This window comes from Balaenoptera physalus (assembly GCF_965194825.1).
Source record: "Balaenoptera physalus genome assembly, chromosome: 18".
Classification (NCBI taxonomy): Eukaryota; Metazoa; Chordata; class Mammalia; order Artiodactyla; family Balaenopteridae; genus Balaenoptera; species Balaenoptera physalus.
In genome coordinates, this window is record NC_138899.1 from 5,031,432 (window position 1) to 5,050,339 (window position 18,908).

At 39.6% G+C, this 18,908-nt stretch overlaps 1 protein-coding gene across 2 annotated transcripts in view; it reads right to left on the reverse strand.

The window, feature by feature from the left end:
• Window positions 1–12,042: 12,042 nt before the first annotated feature.
• Window positions 12,043–18,908, reverse strand: part of LOC309647722 (uncharacterized protein) — a 356,212-nt gene continuing 349,346 nt past the window's right edge. For both annotated transcript variants that reach the window (XM_082435301.1, XM_082435300.1), the window contains exon 6: window positions 12,043–18,372. The gene's annotated coding sequence lies outside the window, so the exon portion shown is untranslated. The remainder of the gene's footprint in view (window positions 18,373–18,908) is intronic.

The window sequence follows — 18,908 nt, forward strand, 5'->3', positions numbered from 1 at the left end:
TAATCTATGACAAAGGAGGCAAGGATATACAATGGAGAAAAGACAGTCTCTTCAATAAGTGGTGCTGGGAAAACTGGACAGCTCCATGTAAAAGAATGAAATTAGAACACTCCCTAACACCATACACAAAAATAAACTCAAAATGGATTAGAGACCTAAATGTAAGACTGGACACTATAAAACTCTTACAGGAAAACATAGGAAGAACACTCTTTGACATAAATCACAGCAAGATCTTTTTTGATCCACCTCCTAGAGTAATGGAAATAAAAACAAAAATAAACAAATGGAACCTAATGAAACTTCAAAGCTTTTGCACAGCAAAGAAAACCATAAACAAGATGAAAAGACAACCCTCAGAATGGGAGAAAATATTTGCAAATGAATCAACGGACAAAGGATTAATCTCCAAAATATATAAACAGCTCATGCAGCTCAATATTAAAAAAACAAACAACCCAATCCAAAATGGGCTGAAGACCTAGATAGACATTTCTTCAAAAAGACAAACAGTGGCCAAGAAGCACATGAAAGGATGCTCAACATCACTAATCATTAGAGAAATGCACATCAAAACTACAATGAGGTATCACCTCACACCAGTCAGTAGGGCCATCATCAAAAAATCTACAAACAATAAGTGCTGGAGAGGGTGTGGAGAAAAGGGAACCCTCTTGCACAGTTGGTGGGAATGTAAATTGATACAGCCACTATGGAGAACAGTATGGAGGTTCCTTAAAAAACTAAAAATAGAACTACCATATGACCCAGCAACCCCACTACTGGGCATATACCCTGAGAAAACCATAATTCAAGAAGAGTCATGTACCACAATGTTCATTGCAGCTCTATTTACAATAGCCAGGAAACGGAAGCAACCTAAGTGTCCATCGACAGATGAATGGATAAAGAAGATGTGGCACATATATAAAATGGAATATTACTCAACCATAAAAAGAAACGAAATTGAGTTATTTGTAGTGAGGTGGATGGACCTAGAGTCTGTCACACAGAGTGAAGTAAGTCAGAAAGAGAAAAACAAATACCGTATGCTAATGCATATGTATGGAATCTAAAAAAAAAATGGTACTGATGAACCTAGGGGCAGGACAGGAATAAAGACGCAGACACAGAGAATGGACTTGAGGACACGGGGAGGGGGAAGGGTACGCTGGGACGAAGTGAGAGAGTGGCATGGACATATATACACTCCCAAATGTAAAATAGATAGCTAGTGGGAAGCAGCCGCATAGCACAGGGAGATCAGCTCGGCGCTTTGTGTCCACCTAGAGGGGTGGGATAGGGAGGGTGGGAGGGAGACGCAAGAGGAAGGGGATATGGGGATATATGTATACGTATAGCTGATTCACTTTGTTGTACAGCAGAAACTAAAGCAGCATTGTAAAGCAATTATACTCCAAGAAAGATGTTAAAAAAGAAAATGATTGAATGACTTGGCTGTAGGAATGTCTGTCTCCTCAACCCCCTCTTTTCAGAAAGAAGGAGGTTGGTGGTTTGGGAAGCAACCTGTGTTGTCAAGAATCTGATTTGCTGGTGGTTGAGCAGGGATTGGAGAGTGAAGCCCAGGCTGCCCAGCGCTCCTGGGCCTCAGTCCTGATGCCGACACACGAGGGCAGCTTGGTCACAGTTCCCGGCAAGGCCCTCTAATTCCCCAAGCATCTGTTTCCTCACCTGCAGAACAGGGATTTATAATAACCCTTCATGTGGTTATCGTATCCAGTTGGTAATGCATGTGGCGGCACTTTCTAAACCTCTATAAATGCTATACCAATTATGTTATTATTCTTCCCATGATGTTACACAGTGTTCTCTGTGTACCTGATGAGAAAGCTGAGGCCTAGGGTTACAAATTCACAGGAGGTGATTCCAGAATTGGGTCTCAATTCCAGCGTATGTGCTTTTCATTCTGCTGAAATTTTACTTCAAAATCACATTCTTGTCCTTCTGAGAAGTAGGGTCAATTCCTTTTCCTTCTGTTTTGATGCTTCATTTCTCCTAAACCTGCAACCCCATGGTGCATCCTTACTGAGTTCTATAGCATGTCTTTCACTAATAGAAGTAAACACTAAAAAAAAAGTTTCTACCGAGTCCTATATTTGAATATTGTTTCTGTGCGTGTCAGCTTCCTCTTCATGAAATTCCTGTCAAAGCTTGGCTGTGATACACGACAAAGACCCAGAGAGTAGGACTGGGCAAACCAATTTTACACAGCATGTAGTGGAGCCCAACGAGAGACAGGTGTGCCAAGGTTTAGCAATGCTCGTCATGGTTGTAACGGCCATAAAGATGGTCTCTCATCTATAGATCATAATCTAGTCCATGAAATGTCACAATATAAGGAAAAATCTTATTAATACCTAAAGAGCTACATCATAAAGGAAGTATTTCAAAGTTTCAGAAATCTTAGATGTCACATGTCACCTAGCATGGTTAATTGGATGGAATCCCCAAAACACGCCTTTATTCTGCACCCCAGATACTCCGAAAGAAATAACAAGCATCACAATGCATACAGTACAGTATATCAAGTATTCCTCAAATATATTTGTCTTCCTGAAATAGATTTGCCTGTCTTTTATGCCTTCATTTTAGTTACTAATAAACATCTTGAGAAAGATGGATCTCAAGACAGGGGCATGTTGAACTTTTGAACTCCATGGTAGCCTCAGACAGTTAAACAGCAGATGGCATCCTGATGTTATAAATCTGGGTTAGTCCCCAAATCTCCCATTCCTTCAACATTTCAGTATCACAGTTGCGATGATCCAAGAGTAACTGTCGACTGCATCTGGCACATTTGAAACACGTGCCTAGTAACCCTAACAAAAAATGTTAAATTGCTTGGGTCTAGCTTGACATGTTTTTAGTGAACGCACAATCACCAGATTCTTTTCTAAATACTCACAGACAATCCAATGAAAAGAGTTAATTGTATATTTTGGCCACAATTCACAAAAGTCTATAGTTTCTGGAAATTCCAGAAGATTTGTACTATTTGCCATTCTCCAGTCAAAAAGAAAAAACCTCATAGATTACATATATTTTTAAAAATTATAAAGTTTTTCTGAGATTACACACGTTTATTGAACCCATTAAGATGTAATGCTCATGTACAGAGAGATTTGGATGTGTTGAAACTGGCTGGTTTTGTTTAAATATTCTTTGCAGCTGACTTGCGTTTTGTTTTTTCCTCATCAGAACTGCCCTACCCTTTGCACTTTGGGACCGTCCTCAGAGTTGAAGGCACAAAAGCCATATGGGAATCGCACAGTTCAGCTTTTGGTCAACATGACATCATATTTCCCAAAGGCCCATGCCTTCTTTGTTCTTGTTGCTTCAAACAAACAAACAAAGAAAAAAAAAAACCTGTATTTTTTTCTAGCATTTCTCATGAACTTCGTTTGTCATAGGTTTGAGCCTTTCCTGACATTGTTCTTACAGGTTCGTTTCATGCTTTCCTCATGTGTCCATTTAATTTCACCTGTGTACATCCCACTTACAGAGGATAAACATGCTTTGAGTGATTCATCAGAAGTTGAGTCACAGATGAGTAAAATCAAGTGAACATAAGAAGGGAAAATTCTTACGGGATACGCACAACTTTCCAGGCTCCATTTCCAAATGTTTGCCACTTCCTTCTTCTTTCCGGAGTGATTCCTCAGGCGATGCTTGAGGAATCACTGGAAAAGTCTGTCACGGGAAGTCCCCAGTGTCCCCTGAAACACCTCCCCAACGTCAGTAGCTGTTGGAGTGTTTGCTTTAAAAAACTCCCAGTGCTGCCCAGGAGAAGCTGTATGAGCCTTCATTCATATATTCATTCATTCACACATTTAACAAAGATTTTTTATTTTTACATCTTTATTGGAGTATAATTGCCTTACAATGGTGTGTTAGTTTCTGCTTTATAACAAAGTGAATCAGCTATACATATACATATATCCCCATATCTCCTCCCTCTTGCATCTCCCTCCCACCCTCCCTATCCCACCCCTCTAGGTGGTCACAAAGCACCGAAATGATCTCGCTGTGCTAGGCAGCTGCTTCCCACTAGCTAACTGTTTTACATTTGGTAGTGTATATATGTCCATGCCACTCTCTCACTTCGTCCCAGCTTACCCTTCCCCCTTCCCGTGTCCTCAAGTCCATTCTCTACGTCTGAGTCTTTATTCCTGTCCTGCCCGTAGGTTCTTCAGAACCATTGTTCTTTTTTTTTTTTTTAGATTCCATACATATGTGTTAGCATATGGTATTTGTTTTTCTCTTTCTGACTTACTTCACTCTGTAATACAGTCTCTAGGACCATCCACCTCATTACAAATAACTCAATTTTGCTTCTTTTTATTGCTGTAATATTTGCTTTCATGGTGTAATATTCCATCAGTAATATTCCACTGTATATATGCGTCACATCTTCTTTATCCATTCATCTGTCGATGGACACTTAGGTTGCCTCCATGTCCTGGCTATTGTACATAGTGCTGCAATGAACATTGTAGCACATGACTCTTTTTGAATTATGGTTTTCTCAGGGTATATGCCCAGTAGTGGGATTGCTGGGTCGTATGGTAGTTCTATTTTTAGTTTTTTAAGGAACCTCCATACTGTTCTCCATAGTGGCTGTATCAATTTACATTCCCACCAACTGTGGAAGAGGGTTCCCTTTTCTCCACACCTTCTCCAGCATTTATTGTTTGTGGATTTTTTGATGATGGCCCTACTGACTGGTGTGAGGTGATACCTCATTGTAGTTTTGATGTGCATTTCTCTAATGATTAGTGATGTTCAGTATGCTTTCATGTGTTTGTTGGCAATCTGTATATCTTCTTTGGAGAAATGTCTATCTAGGTCTTCTGCCCATTTATGGATTGGGTTGTTTGTTTTTTTGATATTGAGCTGCATGAGCTGCTTATATATTTTGGAGATTAATTCTTTGCCAGTTGGTTCGTTTGCAAATATTTTCTCCCATTCTGAGGGTTGTCTTTCGTCTTGTTTATGGTTTCCTTTGCTGTGCAAAAGCTTTTAAGTTTCATTAGGTCCCATTTGTTTCTTTTTGATTTTATTTCCATTTCTCTAGGAGGTGGGTCAATTGGATCTTGCTGTGATTTACATCATAGAGTGTCCTGCCGCTGTTTTCCTCTAAGACTTTGGTCGTGTCTGGCCTTACATTTAGGTCTGGAAACCATTTTGAGTTTATTTTTCTGTATGGTGTTAGGAAGTGTTCTAATTTCATTCTTTTACATGTAGCTGTCCAGTTTTCCCAGCACCACTTATTGAAGAGGCTGTCTTTTCTCCATTGTGTATTCTTGCCTCCTTCATCAAAGATAAGGTGACCATATGTGCATGGGTTTATCTCTGGGCTTTCTATCTTGTTCCATTGACCTATATTTCTGTTTTTATGCCAGTACCATACTGTCTCAATTACTGTTGTCCAGGAGCCTGATTCCTCCAGCTCCGTTTTTCTTTCTCAAGATTGCTATGGCTATTCGGGGTATTTTGTGTTTCCATACAAATTGTGAAATCTTTGTTCTAGTTCTGTGAAAAATGCCATTGGTAGTTTGATAGGGATTGCATTGAATCTGTAGACTGCTTTGGGTAGTATAGTCATTTTCACAATGTTGATTCTTCCAATCCAAGAACATGGTATATCTCTCCATCTGTTTGTATCATCTTCAATTTCTTTCATCAGTGTCTTATAATTTTCTGCATACAGGTCTTTTGTCTCCTTAGGTAGGCTTATTCCTAGGTATTTTATTCTTTTTGTTGCTATGGTAAATGAGAGTGTTTCCTTAATTTCTCTTTCAGATTTTTCATCATTCGTGTATAGGAATGCAAGAGATTTCTGTGCATTAATTTTGTATCCTGCTACTTTACCAAATTCATTGATTAGCTCTAGTAGCTTTCTGGTAGCATCTTTAGGACTCTCTATGATTAGTATCATGCCATCTGCAAACAGTGATAGCTTTACTTCTTCTTTTTCGATTTGGATTCCTTTTATTTCTTTTTCTTCTCTGATTGCTGTGGCTAAAAATTCCAAAACTATGTTGAATAATAGTGGTGAGTGTGGAAAACCTTGTCTTGTTCCTGATCTTAGAGGAAATAATTTCAGTTTTTCACCATTGAGAACGATGTTGGCTGTGGGTTTGTCATATATGGCCTTTATTATGTTGAGGTAAGTTCCCTCTGTGCCTACTTTCTGGAGGGTTTTTATCATAAATGGGTGTTGAATTTTGTCAATAGCTTTTTCTGCATCTATTGAGATGATCATATGGTTTTTCTCCTTCAATTTGTTAATATGGATTATCACATTGACTGATTTGCGTATATAGAAGAATCCTTGCATTCCTGGGATAAACCCCACTTGATCATGGTGTATGATCCTTTTAATGTGCTGTTGGAGTCTGTTTGCTAGTGTTTTGTTGAGAATTTTTGCATCTATGTTCATCAGTGATATTGGCCTGTAGTTTTCTTTCTTTGTGACATATTTGTCTGGTTTTGGTATCAGGGTGATGGTAGCCTCGTAGAATGAGTTTGGGAGTGTTCCTCCCTCTGTTATATTTTGGAAGAGTTTGAGAAGGGTAGGCGTTAGTTCTTCTCTAAATGTTTGATAGAATTCGCCTGTGAAGCCATCTGGTCGTGGGCTTTTGTTTGTTGGAAGATTTTTAATCACAGTTTCAATTTCAGTGCTTGTGATTGGTCTGTTTATATTTTCTATTTCTTCCTGGTTCAGTCTCAGAACATTGTGCTTTTCTAAGAATTTGTCCATTTCTTCCAGGTTGTCCATTTTATTGGCATATAGTTGCTTGTAGTAATCTCTCATGATTCTTTGTATTTCTGCAGTGTCAGTTGTTACTTCTCCTTTTTCATTTTTAATTCTATTGATTTGAGTCTTTCCCTTTTTTTTCTTGATGAGTCTGGCTAATGGTTTATCAATTTTGTTTATCTTCTCAAAGAACCAGCTTTTGGTTTTATTGATCTTTGCTATTGTTTCCTTCATTTCTTTTTTATTTATATCTGATCTGATCTTTATGATTTTTTTCCTTCTGCTCACTTTGGGGGTTTTTTGTTCTTCTTTCTCTAATTGCTTTTGGTGTAAGGTTAGATTGTTTATTTGAGATGTTTGTTTCTTGAGGTAGGATTGTATTGCTATAAACGTCCCTCTTAGAACTGATTTTGCTGCATCACATCAGTTTTGGGTCATTGTGTTTTCACTGTCATGTGATTCTAGGTATTTTTTGATTTCCTCTTTGATTTCTTCAGTGATCTGTTGGTTATTAAGTAGTGTATTGTTTAGCCTCCATGTGTTTGTATTTTTTCCAGATTTTTTCCTGGAATTGATATCTAGTGTTACAGCATTGTGGTCAGAAAAGATACTTGATATGATTTTCATTTTCTTAAATTTACCAAGGCTTGATTTGTGACCGAAGATATGATCTATCCTGGAGAATGTTCCATGAGCACTTGAGAAGAACGTGTATTCTGTTGTTTTTGGATGGAATGTCCTTAAATATAAATTAAGTCCATCTTGATTAATGTATCATTTAAAGCTTGTGTTTCCTTATCTATTTTCATTTTGGATGATCAGTCCATTGGTGAATGTGGGGTGTTAAAGTCCCGTACTATGATTGTGTTACTGTCGATTTCCCCTTTTATGGCTGTTAGCATTTGCCTCATGTATTGAGGTGCTCCTATGTTGGGTGCATAAATATTTACAATTGTTATATCTTCTTCTTGGATTAATCCCTTGATCATTATGTAGTGTGCTTCTTTGTCTCTTGTAACAGTCTTTATTTTAAAGTCTATTTTGTCTGATATGAGAATTGCTACTCCAGCTTTCTTTTGATTTCCATTTGCTTGGACTATCTTTTTCCATCCCCTCACTTTCAGTCTGTATGTGTCCCTAGGTCTGAAGTGGGTCTCTTGTAGACAGCATATATACAGGTCTTGTTTTTGTATCCATTCAGCCAGTCAATGTCTTTTGGTTGGAACATTTAATCCATTTACATTTAAGGTAAATATCGATATGTATGTTCCTGTTACCATTTTCTTAATTGTTTTGGGTTTGTTATTGTGGGTCTTTTACTTCTCTTGTGTTTCCTGCCTAGAGAAGTTCCTTTAGCATTTGTTGTAAAGCTGGTTTGGTGGTGCTGAATTCTCTTAGCTGTTGCTTGCCTGTAAAGGTTTTAATTTCTCTGTCAAATCTGAATGAGATCCTAGCTGGGTAGAGTAATCTTGGTTGTAGGTTTTTCCCTTTCATCACTTTAATTATGTCCTTCCACTCTCTCTGGCTTGTAGAGTTTCTGCTGAAACATCAGCTGTTAACCTTATGGGGATTCCCTTGTATGTTATTTGTTGTTTTTCCTTTGCTGCTTTTTATATTTTTTCTTTGTATTTAATTTTTGATAGTTTGATTAATATGTGTCTTGGCATGTTTCTCCTTGGATTTATCCTGTATGGGACTCTCTGTGCTTCTTGGGCTTGATTGACTATTTCCTTTCCCATATTAGGGAAGTTTTCAACTATAATCTCTTCAAATATTTTCTCAGTCCCTTTCTTTTTCTGTTCTTCTTCTGGGACCCCTATAATTTGAATGTTGGTGCTGTTAATATTGTCCCAGAGGTCTCTGAGACTGTCCTCAATTCTTTTCATTCTTTTTTCTTTATTCTGCTCTGTGGTAGTTATTTGCACTATTTTAACTTCCAGGTCACTTATCTGTTCTTCTGTCTCAGTTATTCTGCTATTGATTCCTTCCAGGGAATTTTTAATTTCATTTTTTGTGATGCTTATCATTGTTCGTTTGCTGTTCAGTTCTTCTAGTTCCTTGTTAAACGTTTCTTGTATTTTCTCCATTCTATTTCCAAGATTTTGGATCATCTTTACTATCATTACTCTGAATTCTTTTTCAGGTAGACTGCCTATTTCCTCTTCATTTGTTTAGTCTGGTGGGGTTTTACCTTGCTCCTTCATCTGCTGTGTTTTTCTCTGTCTTCTCATTTTGCTTAACTTTCTGTGTTTGGGGTCTCCTTTTCACAGGCTGCAGGTTCGTATTTCCCATTGTTTTTGGTGTCTGCCCCCAGTGGCTAAGGTTGGTTCAGTGGGTTTTGTAGGCTTCCTGGTGGAGAGGACTGGTGCCTATGTTCTGTGGGTGAGGCTGGATCTTGTCTTTCTGGTGGGCAGGACCACGTCTGGTGGTGTGTTTTGGGGGGGGGGGGTCTGTGACCCTATTTAGATTTTAGGCAGCCTATCTGCTAATGAGTGGGGTTGTGTTCCTGTCTTTCTAGTGGTTTGGCATGGGGTGTCCAGCACTGTAGCTTGCTGGTCATTGAGTGGAGCTGGGTCTTAGCACTGAGATGGAGATCTCTGGGAGATCTTTCACCATTTGATACTACGTGGAGCTGGGAGTTCTCTGGTGGACCAATGTCCTGAACTCAGTCTCCCACCTCAGAGGCACAGTCCTGACACCCAGCCGGAGCACCAAGACCCTGTCAGCCACACGGTTCAGAAGAAAAGGTAGAAAGAAAGAAAGAAAAAAAGAAAGAAAGAAAGAAAGAAAGAAAGAAGGAAAGAGAAAGTAAGAAAGAAAATAGTTATTAAAATAAAAAAATTAAAAAGTAATAAAAAGAAACAAAGAAGAGAGCAACCAAACCATAATACAAATCCACCAATGATAACAAGTGCTAAAAACTATACAAAAAAACCAAACAAACAGACAGAACCCTAGGACCAATGGTAAAAGCAAAGCTATACAGACAAAATCACACAAAGAAGCATACACATACACATTCACAAAAAGAGAAAAAGGAAAAAAAAAATCTATATATAAAAAAAAAAGGAAGAGCGCAATCAAATGAATAAACAAATCTACTACGATAATAAACTCTAAATACTAAACTAAGATAAACATAAAACCAGAAACAAATTAGATGCTGAAAGCAAACCCCAAGACTACAGTTGCTCCCAAAGTCCACCGCCTCAATTTTGGGATGATTCATTATCTATTCAGGTATTCCAGAGATGCAGGGTACATCAAGTTGATTGTGGAGATTCTATCCGCTGCTCCTGAGGCTGCTGGGAGAGATTTCCCTTTCTCTTCTTTGTTAGCACAGCTCCCGGGGTTCAGCTTTGGATGTGGCCCCGCCTCTGCATGTAGGTCGCCTGAGGGCGTCTGTTCTTCACTCAGACAGGACGGGGTTAAAGGAGTGGCTGATTAGGGGGCTCTGGCTCACTCAGGCTAGGCGGAGGGAGAGGTACAGATATGGCATGACCCTGTGGCGGTAGATGCCGGCATGACGTTGCACCAGCCTGAGGCACGCCGCGTGTTCTCCTGGAGAAGTTGTCCCTGGATCGCGGGACCCTGGCAGTGGTGGGCTGCACAGACTCCCGGGAAGGGAGGTGTGGATAGTGACCTGTGCTTGCACACAGGCTTCTTGGTGGCGGCAGCAGCAGCCTTAGCGTCTCATGCCCGTCTCAGGTGTCCGCGCTGATAGCCGCGGCTCGCGCCCGTCTCTGGAGCTCGTTTAGCCGGTGCTCTGAATCCCCTCTCCTCGGGCACCCCGAAACAATGGTCTCTTGCCTTTTAGGCAGGTCCAGACTTTTTCCTGGACTCCCTCCCATCTAGCTGTACCACAGTAGCCCCCTTCAGGCTGTGTTCACGCAGCCAACCCCAGTCCTCTCCCTGGGATCCGACCTCCGAAGCCTGAGCCTCAGCTCCCAGCCCCCGCCCACCCCAGTGGGTGAGCAGACAAGCCTCTTGGGCTGGTGAGTGCTGGTCGGCACCACTCCTCTGTGCGGGAGTCTCTCCGCTTTGCCCTCCGCACCCCTGTGGCTGCGCTCTCCTCCGTGGCTCCGAAGTTCCCCCCCTGCCCCCCGCAGTCTCTGCCCGTGAAGGGGCTTCCTAGTGTGTGGAAACCTTTCCTCCTTCACAGCTCCCTCCCACTGGTGCAGGTCCCAGCCCTATTCTTTTCTGTTTTCCTTTTTTCTTTTGCCCTACCCAGGTACGTGGTGAGTTTCTTGCCTTTTGGGAGGTCTGAGGTCTTCTGCCAGCATTCAGTAGGTGTTCTGTAGGAGCAGTTCCACGTGTAGATGTATTTCTGATGTATTTGTGGGGAGGAAGGTGATCTCCGTGTCTTACTCCTCCTCCATCTTGAAGGTTTCTCTCTCAACAAAGATTCATTGAGTGTCTACTACATGCCAAGCACTGTTCTAGGTGCTTTTAATATCTCAGGGAACAAAGAACAAGAACTCCTTACAAATTTTTTTTAACTAAAAAATTAAAATTAATAAATTAAAAATTAAAAAATCTAATTAAAAATAAAAATAAATTAAAAAATTTTTAACTAAAAATTTTTTTTAAAAGAAAAGAACCCCTGCCCTCCTGTAGTTTGGCTTCATAGATGTTTTAGTGGGTCATGAAGGATGAAAAGACAGAAAAGAAACTTCAGGCAGAAGTAATAGCAGATGCTAAAGCCGTGAGTCAGAAAACAGCCTAGCAGCTTACAGGAAATAGCTGCAAATTCTTAAAAAGTGCAAATTCTTCACCTACCAGGTGAAGAACAGCTGGGCGTCTGGAGAGGTGGGGTGGTCCCATCAAGAAGGTTCTGAGTGTTCCTGGATCGGCTATGGTTCCTATACATAATAATCAAATATTTGTTGAAAAAGTAAAAAAGCTATGACATGCAGTTTAAAATTTTGAGAGGTACAGTAGTTCTTATAAAAAACTGTGAGTATTGGGGAATTTTGTACTTTTTTGATGAATCAATAAATGAAGGAAGGAATGAGTGATGTAAGGAATTAGAACAGTCAGATTAGAATTTTAGAAAATAATTATTGTGTCAGTTTAGGAGGTGGATTTGAATGGAAAAACATCAGAAAGGAGGTGACCAGATTAAAAAAAGGAGCAAGAGCCCCAGAAAGGAATGATAAGGACGAGAATCAGTGCCCCAGGATTGCCCCGGGGGCTCCACTCAAGGGAGTCCAAGGGCACCACCCACTGGAACATGGGAGAACACTGCCCGCTGGAGCCTCGGGGTGAACTATGGCAAAGACAAGGGGGATGAAAAATGGGAGCAAGATAAAGGACATCTGCGTAATAAAAACAGATTGGACTTGCTGACTACCTGGTGTTTTAAACTTTCCAGCTAATGAAGAAGTACTGACAATTACTTACTGCTTTCCCTTAAATTTTATTTGAGTGATCATAGTATTAATCCTTAGGTTAGTATTACCAAACCATAGAATACATATATGACTTTGAAAAACTGAAAAAACATTTTTTCCACTTGTTATTTACCAAAAGCCTAATAAACACGAAGTTTGTTGCTGTATCTATATATGCCAGTTGAATCCAATGCACACTTCATTTCCTTTGTGAAGATTCTGAATTTCCCATGATTTCCCCCTGGTTGTTCCCACTGGTCTCTCTTCAACTAAACGGCTGCTGCATTCAGAGACTTTAACATACTACTTAATACTTGATCGTATATTGTTTTCTAACTATTTCTTGCTAATACACTTGGGTGCTCAACAATTCTCTTATAATCGCCATGATGGTTATGAGGTTAGAGGTTAGGAGCAGGTTAGTATAAGATAGAATAATGTCATGAAATTAATGCAATTAATCTCAGCATTCAAGTTTTGCAAAAGCAAAACCTCCTTCCTAAGAAAAATCTTTAATGTTTTAAATTTATATTTTCAGTCAAGGGATTTTTGAAATGTCTTCATGTAAAAATTAATGTGTTAGAAAAGATAGTAAATGTCTTCTCATCTTAGCATTAGAATGATAAAAAGTCACCGATCTGTTCTTTTGGGGGCCATATAATTTTTTCATCTCTAAAGTTTACTGCAAGTTTGTAAGATTTCATGTTTCTCAGTTTCTATTTCTAATGTGTGGATGTTATTTCTATATTTGTTAAAAATGTGTCTGCATTTTGCACATTTCTAAGATGATCTGCAGGTGTGAAGTTTCTGTTCGGATTTTTAAGTAAGTTGGTTTTTGAAATCTTATCTTTACATTGGAAACACTGATGTGCTGGGGGCTGATTTATTTTTCAGAAGACTGACTTGATTTTTAATGTCTTATTTTAAAAGTAAATTTAAAATGTTTATTAAAAGTCTTACTAATAAAATTTTGTTGCTGTTCTTCAGGTCATGATTTGGGACCTTTAGCAAGAAGAAGGGACTGTAAACCAAGTGCCACAATAAATTTGATTAGGAATAAAAGAGGATCATTTATTTTCCAGCCATTGGGCTGAGATTCCTTGGAAGAATAATTTTGGACCAGGCCAGGATGGGGGAGCATATTCATCATATTTGATTAATCAAGTCATGAAAACTGACTTGATACTTGAAATGCATGCAGGGTTACTCCCAGGTTTGGGTTTCATCAAGGGGTCCCAAGCAACAAGCAAAACCCTCTTCCATGGGAGCATCACAGGTCAAGGTTAGATCATGGACATGAAGGTCCTCTGATGGCAGCATCCAACACCCCAGAGTCTGTGCAGTCGACCTCCTCTTCACAAGTTCTTCCTTCCTCACTATCCACTCCCCATGCTCTTCTCCTGAAACTGAACATGCAATAAGAGCACACAGCCTAAAACAAGAGGGTCACTATTTGGTCAAGAATGTTTAAATAGCTCTGGATTCAACTAGAAGTCCAGGGCAGACTTATACACAAATTTTGATTTCACGCCCAGAATCGTTCAGTTAACCCAACTGCACTGGACTGATAAAGCCGAAGCAGAAGCCAAGACAGCAGGAAAAGGACTGGGAGTCAGATAATACACCTCGGTTCAGGCCCCGTCCTGTTGACTAATGATATTGACCTTTCTGATCTCTGCTTCCTTATCCTGAGAACCGGTCAGCCACTGTGGCTCAGGAAAGAGGTCAAGACCAAAACACATTGGCAAGTATCCACCATCTATTTATAAGAATCAAGAAAGCCACTTCATGAACTTCATCTTTAATGGGAGTTTTCTATGTTCTTGGTGATTCTCTTATTTGATGGTGAACTCCTTGAGGACATGTCTCCTGGCTTGGTTGTAATCATTCATATCACCTGCATTTTGCCTCATGGGTAGAATAACAAACTCATGGAACCTCAGAAAGGCCCTGAAACTGTCAATCACCGATCAGATATTTGACACTTTACTACATTCCTGTCTAATGATCATTGTGGTGGTTAATTTTACATGTCAACGTGTCTAGACCATGGTACCCAGTTTTTTGTTAAACAGCAGTCTAGATGTTACTGTGAAGATAGTTTTTGAATGAAATTAACATTAAATCAGTTGACTTTGAATAAAGCAGATTATTCTTCAAAATCTGGGTAGGCTTCATCCAGTTAAAGGTCTTAAGAGAAAAGGCTGAGGTCCCCTAGGGAAGAAAGAATTCTGTCTCCAGACTGCCTTTGGATTTAAGACTGAAACATTAACTTTTCCTTGAGTTTCTATCTTGCTGGCCTGCTCTGTAGATTTTGGACATGCCAGCCTCCATAACTGCATGGAAAACCCTGCCTAAGACAACCATTTAGCCACCTCTCAAATACTGTCAAGTTATCAGGATGCTTTTGAGATTGGCCTTTGTAACATCATGGTCCTGGGAGTAAATCCTATCTCAACCAGTTACTAACTGTGATTTTGAGTGAGTTACGTAGACCTTTCAGAGCCTAGCTCCCCATCTATGAAATAGGTATGACACCAACTACTCTGATGGAATATCTTGGAAACCCCCGATGATATATATGAAGCAATCATAACATAAATGGTTCTCAATAAATAGTAGTCACCATTTTGCTTTGATGAGCTAAATGTGAATAAATCCTGTTACTAACTGTACTAGTAGCTAATGGCAAGGCTACTTTGAACTTCTCAAAAGAATTCATCTTTCTAGGCTAGAAATTGACTGTGTACTCTATATTTTAGGATGGCCTTTTGTTGTAATGTTGTCATGCAGGCTACAGAGAGATACTCCAGACCTGAGTCAGCTTTCTTTATTCTGAGGCAGTAAAGAGAGACCTCTTAAAGGATGGTTCTCCATGGCTGGTAAGAGCAGTGGCTGGTTAGCAGAACCACAACCGAATGACCAAAGGATGGGGAGATAATGGTTTAAACCACTGATTAGCCCATGGAACTTGACTTAAAAAAAAAAGTGTAGGAATTCAAAGGAGAACCTTTCTAAGGATAGGTTTACCCCATTGATCAGATTCCCAAATGAATCAAACGTCTTTAAAACGTAATAATCACTAACCTAAGGTGTACAGGCTTTGTGGGATAATTATTTTATATGTGAGGGCTCACATTTTTTCTAAAGACCATAACTGTTGAGCAGATAATTGTTTTCTAAATATAAGTATTACAGATTTCAAGGGCATATCGTCATGACTGACATTTTGGATATTAAGTCATAATAAATTATTAGAGATAATTTTTTTTAAGTGATGATCCATTTATTTATTTATTTATTTATTTATTTTTGGCTGTGTTGGGTCTTCGTTTCTGTGCGAGGGCTTTCTCTAGTTACGGCAAGTGGGGGCCACTCTTCATCACGGTGTGCGGGCCTCCCACCATTGCAGCCCCTCTTGTTGCAGAGCACAAGCTCCAGACACGCAGGCTCAGTAATTGTGGCTCACGGGCCTAGTTGCTCCGTGGCATGTGGGATCCTCTCAGACCAGGGCTCGAACCCGTGTCCCCTGCATTGGCAGGCAGATTCTCAACCATTGCGCCACCAGGGAAGCCCCTAGAGATAATTTTTAAAAGGAAAAACTTGAGCTTTTGTGAAATTGAATGCTTACATTTCATATTTAGTTTGATGTGATAAGGGTTTTAGAAAGATATATTTCAATCAATTGTTACCTAAGTGCATACTACAACACTTTTCACAAATTTTCTTTCAGTTCTAGGTCCCAAACTACTTCAGACTGGACACTGGGACTTTCTTATTTTTCAATCAGTATCTAAATTCAATATTTCCGAGAAGAGACTCAAGAACAGCTTTCAAGGAAGATTTTATCACCTCTCCTTAAATCACATTTCAAATTGCTAACACGGTATTGCATACACCACAGTGAGACCACGTGATCCACAGTCAAGACAGGGAGACATGACTTTAAAATGAGAAAGAGAGTCAGGAGCACAGAACCTCGTATCTAAGGATGATTTGGTTACACAGTGTATTTAGACAAAGCCAGAGACCTAACTACGAAGCTGTACTGAAATGTGTTTGTGAGAACCTGTGAGATGTCCAGCTCTGTACCAGGGGTCACTCCTTCAACAGCAGAAGCTGGATGTCAGGAGCTACTGGCCTGTGGCAGTCTGAATTACCAACCACGAGGGAAGTCACCCAGGGACTCTCCATTAGGGAATTTTAACAATGCTTTCTTTGGGAACAAAAGTGATACAAATACTGATGAAAGCTTATATTTGCTACTACCTAAGTTTCTTAAGTCCATCACTTCTGGGGGAAAATTGAGAAATCGTACCACTTTGTATTGGTCTTTGAAAAGAACTAGGAACTTTTCCACAAATGACTTTAACATCCATCACCTCACGAGTTTATTCAACTTCAACATTTATCATTTTATCTTCTTCCTGTTTACTCTGTCACTTAGCATTACTTCTTTAGAGTTTTTTTGTGTGTTTTTTTTGATTTGTCAACAACGTGGGATAAGACTTTTTTTTACTACGACCCGGTGAGAGAGTTCATAGGATCAGGGTAGAGATCTCTGTCCGCAAGGATAAAATCCCATTTCTCTAGATTGACCTTAAGCAATCAACATAATACTGTTTCTTTTCATGACCTTCTGATTATTCAGGAAAAAAAATTATCTTTCTTTGCTTAAGTTTGTAAGGCATTTTATATGTTGGGTTTTGCTCTTTCTGTCATTTGAAGCCTGTGTTATCTGCCTGTTCGTGGGAGCTGTCTCAGCAATAAGCTCTCATTCTAGGGAAAAAAAGAAACTGTGCAGTAATAGTTCATTTTGTCATCACAGATAACAGATCACGAATGAGTGGTAGCTTCATAATGTATGAAAAGACAATAATTCCTAAGGATGCTCATTTTAGAATAATACTAAAATGAGAAAGGCAAGCTTAATTAGTGACTTTGAGAATTACTAGTTCCTGCTTCTATATGAGTTTAGTAAAACTACAGTAAATAATATTTTAATATCAATATTGTAGAGTCTTCAAACTTTATTAAAATTTGAAATACATATTCAGAAGCAAGAGTCTGATTTTTACGATTTCACTTTGGTAGCCTGTGCTGTTTCACTATGTGCTATAATGCGCACTACTACATTTGAATTTAATTCCTGGATCTGCCATTCACTGTGTGAACGCACTTAATTTGAGAGCTTCTCCTCATGTTCCTTGCCTTCTAGCTTCTAGTTGGCAAAACAGGAGAATAAACAACATATTTACCCATTGTAATGAGATGAGATGAATGAGATGAACACAGGTTACTGCACAATGCTTTAAAAAAATCATTTCTATTTGAAAGCAATATATGAGGTATTTAAAAGCAAGGATTTTGAAGTATACTTAGACCTCTGTTTGTAACTGGATTTGTTAAGTAGGAGCCATTTGGCCTGGAGGAAATTATAACTTTACCTCTCAAATACTAATGACTTACCTGTCAAATGAAGATAACAATCACACCATCACACAGAGCTGTCATGAGGATTCCATGAGACTGAAAAGCGTGTATAGCACATATTCTTGGATCTCAGGACTCCACTGGCATTGATGACCATTTATTTATTTATTTATAAATTTATTAATTTTATTTATTTATTTTTGGCTGTGCTGGGTCTTTGTTGATGCTCACGGGCTTTCTCTAGTTGCAGCGAGCAGGCCCTACTCTTCGTTGTGGTGCGTGGGCTTCTCATTGCGGTGGCTTCTCTTGTTGCGGAGCATGGGCTCTAGACACGTGGGCTTCAGTTGTTGTGGTGTGCAGGCTCAGTAGTTGTGGCTCGTGGGCTATAGAGCGCAGGCTCAGTAGTTGTGGCGCATGGGCTTAGTTGCTCCGCAGCATGTGGGATCTTCCCGGACCAGGGCTCAAACCCGTGTCCCCTACATTGGCAGGCAGATTCTTAACCACTGAGCCACCAGGGAAGCCCAACCATTTATTATTGCATGAATAAGAGCTGAGGAATCAATTTCCACGTAATTAAAATGATTTCCTTCAAGCTGAAGAGTAGGACTAATTCCAGTCTCAGTGTTTCCTAGAATAAGGTTGTGGGTCTAGTGGGCAGTTGCAGATGCAGACTGGGATCTTGGGTGGTAAGTCTTAGCTAGATGTTGCTTCTGGATTCATCAGTCATTGAGTAGTAATTGAAGCCACAGATATGGATGAAATCACCTAGTAAAACACAGAGAGAGAGAGAGAGAGAGAGAGAGAGAAGAACAAATCCATAGGGAGCACATATAGTAAAGGTCAGGAAGATGAAGGAGAAAATATGTCTTTTCCCCTGAAACAAAACGGATGGAACTAGGGGTTGGGTACAGACACAGCCAAAATTTTAGCTAGGAAGAGGGTAAAGAATTGACATATTTAATTTTCTCTACATTCTCTGATGCAAGGTTGAGGTTAATTGAATGTGAGGAAAGAAGAGAAATAAGGGCAGTCAAGGAACCAGCGTCAGTGAGGAATATAATTCATATGCGAGAACAGGAGGAGACAGGTTAGATAAGAGACATGCACGATGGTTGCGGGAGATCTTAGCAGTTAGAATAACATTTATTTTCCATCCCTGAGGGAAATAATTAGATGAAAACAGAGCCTTGAGATCTTAAATTGCTCATGGAGTGCAGGATAAACTGTAGGGAAACTGGAGTCAAGGTAACCACTTAGCAGGCCATTGTGAGAAGGCGGCCTGAGGGTGACTTCTTGGGCGG